The following is a 6,542-nucleotide window of genomic DNA, read 5'->3' as shown; positions in this document are numbered from 1 at the left end:
ATCTTCAATTTAATGAAAAAAAATATTCTGGTCGAGAGCAGATTACTAAATTTTTATTCTGAATGCAAATTAGCCTGATACATGTACCTTAAAGTGTTAAATTATGAAAGAAAGAAAAAAATTGATTTATAGCGTCGACGAACTAAATGGTTTTTAAAACAATCTGACTGAGAAAAAACAAACATATGCCCTTTCAAAATTAAACGGTTGCTCCATTAAACGCCTTTGCACACTTTGCAAAACTTTTTTAGTATTTTTGTCAATGTGGCAAACGATATTTTTTGTATTTATGATGCAACTTTATAATATTGATAATTCTACATAATTGCAATAAATGAAATTGTAATTATATTCAATTCCTTATAAAAGTACACATGTGGCAGCCTACAGAAAAGACGATCGCAATGCTTTTCCTATCGCTGTTTTCTCTGTTGCTGTTTGCACATGTAAGTACCTTGCACGAAATACTTCATAAATTATTTGTTTTTTTTTTCAAATTTTACATCTGACAGTCAAGTATCCAAATGATGAGTGATATAAAATTAAGAATTTTGTTTCCATTTGTATTCAAATCTTATATTAATAAATTAGATTTATTTCAATACCTGTTTGAATTTTATTTTATTGTAATAAAGTTAAAAGTCTTGTTGGTAGAAATGAACAATTTAGAAAATATTATTAAATACTGTCGAAAACTATGAGAAAATACATTATTGTCTTGGTTAAGATGAAAGTCTTACAAATGAATTGCATTCTTCTCTTAAGGAAGTTCGCTTTTTTTTTTTTTTTTTGTCAGATTTTCGGAATCCTCTGGTTTTATCTATTTGAATGTCTTAATAAATTTGCCCATTGACCCCCATTTTTCCTCTTATAAATCTTTTACGTGTATCATTATAAGCCATATGTAAAAGTCTTATAAAATTGTGTTTTATTTTTTAATGTTTTTGAGAACTTAAACTTTTAATTTCAATGATAAAAATATTGAAAATCAAGAGAGAACATTTTCCCTCCAAAATTTCAATGACTTATTATATCTCGAAAACAAGAACATTGACCTTTATTTTAATTTCGCTCTTTTGTTTCCTTTATTAATCCCTTATCAATATATACTAGTGTTATAAAAAGCTTGTTATTCTGAAGCTCAGAAGCGAACCTTCTGAAATCAAACATACTATTTTACCATACAAGATGGCGTCAGACACCAGAACTACCTTAGGAAATGATCATAAAATCATTTGACGTCCAGGGGATGGGGGTGGTGGTGGAGGAGGTAGTATTTTTTTTAAAATTCTCTGATCCTCAATTTGATGAAAAAAATATTCTGGTCGCGAGCAGATGATATTTTTTTTTTTACTGCACTCGTTCTATTTCAGCAGTCAAAATGCGTTGACTGTATATTTCTATTTCATATACAGTCACTGACCCGATATCACTTTTCCTCATGAATATTTAAATAGAAAATGCCGAAATAATATAAAATTATTCATACGACCTCTTCAGTCTGTTCTCGTTTAAAATGCACACAACGATTCCGGGATCGACTCAACCTTGTTTCTTTTGTAATTGTTGGAAAAACTTATTTTGTTTGCTAATATTTTTGCTTGCAACCTATAAATCATTATGTTTCATGCTTATGGTTGATATTTAAGCCCATACTGAAACGATTGCGTTCACCATCGAGTGTGAGTTTCAACAGATAGATATGTACATTTCATTCTGTTGTATAGTTCCCCGCGAGCATAACGTGAGGCCTTTTTAAAGGGGATTTTGCCTAATATTTAAACCAAATAGATAACCTCAACGCATTAAACAGCAATTGAAAATGTTGTTTTATATTGAAGTATAAAGACCATAATAGTACATTGACTTGGCATATCAATGATGTAAGGATTCGGCCCGAAACGGGAAAATTGCTCGGCACAGCCTCAACTTTCCCCGTTTCTTAGCCGCATCCTTATATCGTTAATATGTCAAGTCAATGTACTATTATTGTCTATTTATTTTAAACGCGAATTGTTCTGATACCTTATAGTGTTAAATTATGAAAAACAAATATTTGAATTATAGCGTCAAAGAGCTAACTGTTTTTTTTTAATCTGACTAAGCAAAGAAACAAATATATGCCTTTTTAAAATTAATCGGTTGCTCCATTAAACGCTTTTGCACACTTTGCCAAACTTTAATTATAATCCTTTTGATTACTATTATTCTAAAAAAAATAGTCAGAAAATTATTTTTGGGTTTGAATTTCATTGATCAAACATATCAGATTAGTTAACACAAGTAGTGCACACTTAATTCATAAATTGTATTTTTGGTCTTGATAGCTCGTGTACTTCAATTTAAACAAAATCATTGTTGTATCCGATTATTTTATATCATAACGTTCGACAGAAAGACCAAGCTAAGCTAGCATCAATTGTGATGTTCGTTTTGGATGACTCAGCTGCCATTTAGTTGTTTATGTTAGACAGCCTCAATTTCGCACTCTTCAACCTATTCCCGTTTCCAATGCATACAACGATTCCGCGATCGACGCAACCTTGTTTCTTTTGTAATTACTGGAAAAACGTATTTCGTTCGTTAATATTTATCCTTATTTGTTCTCTATTTAAGACAGCATTAATTTATCGGTTCGTGATGTAAGACAGTCTCCTATTAGCTGTTTGTAAGGTGAGACAGCCTCAATTTAGCTGTTTGTTATGTAAGGCAGCCTCCATTAAGATGTGTGTTATGTAAGACAGGCTCAATTTAGCTGTTTGTTATGTAAGACAACCTCCATTTAGCTGTTCGTTATGTCAGACAGGCTCCATTTAGCTGTTTGTTATGTAAGACAGCCTCCATTTAGCTGTTTGTTATGTGAGACAACCTCCATTTAGCTGCTTGTTATGTGAGACAGTCTCGCTTTAGCTGTTTGTTATGTAAGACAGCCTCCATTTAGTTGTTTGTTATGTGAGACAGGCTTAATTTAGCTGTTTGTTATGTAAGACAGCCTCCATTTAGCTGTTTGTTGTGACAGCGTGCACAAAGCTGAGTCCACAAACGTAACGTCTTCAAATAGCTAAAGTCATTTGTGACGTCGTCATTTTCGCACAGAAAACGTAAGCGTAACAAACACACTGGACACGTAGTTTATCACATAATTTTAGAAATAAACGTTCAACATGTTTAATCTTTTCGAACAACAAAGTACAGCAAATGCACATTCTGAAAATCTAAAACAAATACATATAAGAGCGGTGTAAAGGAAATAAAAAGCGACTATGGCGTAGACCCTGTTCAGAAAATAGCGTTAAAACGTCATTTCTTCAAACTTTAACATAATCGCTGGACATTTAAAAAATTCAGATGTTTGGCCTGGACTAACGAATCATTCATATTTTGCGTATTCTTTTAAACCTATATTTATGCACATTTGGAATATCGAGTCATTCCTAAATAAGAAAATAGCAAGTACATATTTTTTTCACCGATTTTTCCGGTTTCTGGTATTAATCTTTCCAAATAACTACTTCTTGCACATTACTAACTACATTCCAAACTCATCCACAATGGCCAATTTTGATTTTTTTAGGTGAAGTTCGTTTGACGTCATAGTCCGAATCCGGAAAAAAAATATTGTATGAAAATGCAAGAAAGTTGAATTTGTACAAATTTCAGGTCAAAAACTCTATTTTATGCTTACTTAATGTTACAAGTTACACATATTTTTGCCGTTTTTTTCATGTTCGTTTCATTCTTTATAGATTTTAATTTGATAACATTTTTAATAATGTGGATTTTTATAGCTTGCTCTAATCATTTTATCATAAAAAAAAACTTCCTATCTAAACTATATGTTTAACACGGTTGTATAAAGCTACTTTTAAAAGCGCATTTTACAGTGGCCGTCAACTTTGTGCGCGCCGTTTATGTAAGCCAGTCTCTATTTAGCTGTTTGTTATGTAAGACAGCCTCCATTTAGCTGTTTGTTATGTAAGACAGCCTCCATTTAGCTGTGTGTTATGTAAGACAGCCTCCATTTAGCTGTTTGTTATGTGAGACAGTCTCGCTTTAGCTGTTTGTTATGTAAGACAGCCTCCATTTAGTTGTTTGTTATGTAAGACAGCCTCCATTTAGCTGTTTGTTATGTAAGACAGGCTCCATTTAGCTGTTTGTTATGTAAGACAGCCTCCATTTAGCTGTTTGTTATGTAAGACAACCTCTATTTAGCTGTTTGTTATGTAAGACAGTCTTCATTTAGGTGTTTGTTATGTAAGACAGCCTCCATTTAGCTGTTTGTTATGTAAGACAGCCTCCATTAAGCTGTTTGTTATGTGAGACAGCCTCCATTCAGCTGTTTGTTATGTAAGACAGCCTCTATTTAGCTGTTTGTTATGTAAGACAACCCCCATTTAGCTGTTCGTTATGTCAGACAGGCTCCATTTTGCTGTTTGTTATGTAAGACAGCCTCCATTTAGCTGATCGTTATATAAAACAGCTATCGTTCTAAATAAGATTAAAAAAAATGTTGGTTTCATTTTTGAAAGTTGTTTTGTGTGTCTGTTACTGATCTATTTAGTTCAGCCATTTCTAACAGTTAATTCATATTTATTTACACTGATGTCATTGAATGATGTCCTACATTTATCATGTTTTAAAATCTTTATGTTCAAATCGCTTATTCAAAATAATCATTCTGCATTGACAATATATATTATCTTGGTTAAAATAAGATACACCCACATGCATCTAATATATATAAGACTCTTGTTGAGACGACAGTATTGCACTCTCGTATTACGTGCCAGCGATATTAATATCCTATTATGAAGAGATAAGACTGCGAACTTGTATATTTCTTACAGCCAAACGGATGCCATACTTTGACAAAGGAGAAGATCAAGAGTGACGATATATCTATTCCCCGCTTATCCTTTAAACGAATTGTGATGTAGTAAAGAGTAAAACAACATCAATTATACTGCATCCCAACACTAAAACCCTAGACATATCTAAACAGCCAGGTTGACAAAATTGAAAACAACACGGTTAAGAATTTCATGCGTCTAAATCCTTTTTCTGGATTTACCTTCATCAGGAACGCTCAAAGCCAAACATTTGAAATTCGAGGGATGACTAAGTACAGAAACAGCTGACAGGAAGAACCAAAACCAGTTGAGGTATAACAGTATTCAACTACAAAAACATTAACAGAAGTCAAAGCGACAATAGCGGGAGAGGATATTTCTGATTGAAGATACGCGCATTAATTTGTACAAGTAACTCTTGCTTAAAATTTAAAGTATGGCATACAAAACTCAGTTTCAAAATTATGCATCTGAAGCAGTAAAAGGGTGCTGCCTTATAGGAAAAATTAAACTGAAAAGTGTCCCTATAATTTGACTCTTTTTCTATCAAGAATACTACTATATATTAGAGCCACAAATGTACGTAAATGTTAAAACAAAATGTTGTAGAGTAATTTGAGTTTAAACACCGGATCCTAAATATTGAAGAATATGTTTTTACGGAATTAAACCCAATCATACAAAATGCAAAATAATTTGTTACATACGAATCACTTTTCAGACCTTTAACAACATCGTTTTATTCTAGTTTACACGATTTAAAATATAGATTTGACGTATTGATGCCATCACAGATAACTTTTCTGCACAACATTATATCATCACTTTTACTTGTTATTTTATCGTTTATGAATCAAATGAACAGAATTTTAAAAACATCGAAACAATTTGTAAATTTTTTTTATCAGTTTCAGTGGCCAATTTATCAATCTTATCATATTTATATTTTTCTCTTGAACTTAAAGATACCTACGAAAAGGTAACATGATGCATAAATTTCTTCACAAAAAATATATACTCTTGATAAAACACAATAAAAGGAACATCATCTTTGTCAAGTTGGTTTCTGCATATAATCACAGTCATGTCAATGATGTATACATAGGGCGAATTACGAATTGTTTGACTGAAACAGTGTACAGCTTGTGTTTCACTTGCATCATGTTTTCGCGATCTGTATTCTTTAAAGAATTCCAAATAGTCGTTTTATCTGCAACTTTAAATTTCCTATTCCCAATGGTCAAATATTGATTGATTGAGGATTCCAATGCAGGTGAAGCATTAATATTATGTCATGCTTTCCCTGCAGACGGATGAGCTACACTAACAATAATATAGAAAATAAACTACACTTTAAAACATGCAAAGGTTTGGAGAGAGCAAATAAGTACACACTATAATAAGTTATCGCATGAATCAATATGCAATAGTTGTAAAGCTGTTGTTTTTCTTTAACATGTTCATAACAAAATTTATCAGACACTAGTTTTATAATTATTTTCACCCAATGCACGTTTCGTCTTCAAAATACTTTGTTTCGCTTGAGTCAAACTAGGTACGAAGTTGAAGAGAATTGCGGACCACAAGGGTTTTGACAAATACAGCTAAGGTATTTTATACCTGCGGTAGTATATCTTTATTATTTTGAAAAATTCGAAAAGTTGAATCTATGGTTGCGAACATATCACTGAT

The sequence above is a fragment of the Mytilus trossulus genome, chromosome 8 (assembly GCF_036588685.1).
Source record: "Mytilus trossulus isolate FHL-02 chromosome 8, PNRI_Mtr1.1.1.hap1, whole genome shotgun sequence".
In the NCBI taxonomy this organism is placed as follows: domain Eukaryota; kingdom Metazoa; phylum Mollusca; class Bivalvia; order Mytilida; family Mytilidae; genus Mytilus; species Mytilus trossulus.
Note: the sequence above shows the minus strand (reverse complement) of the source record.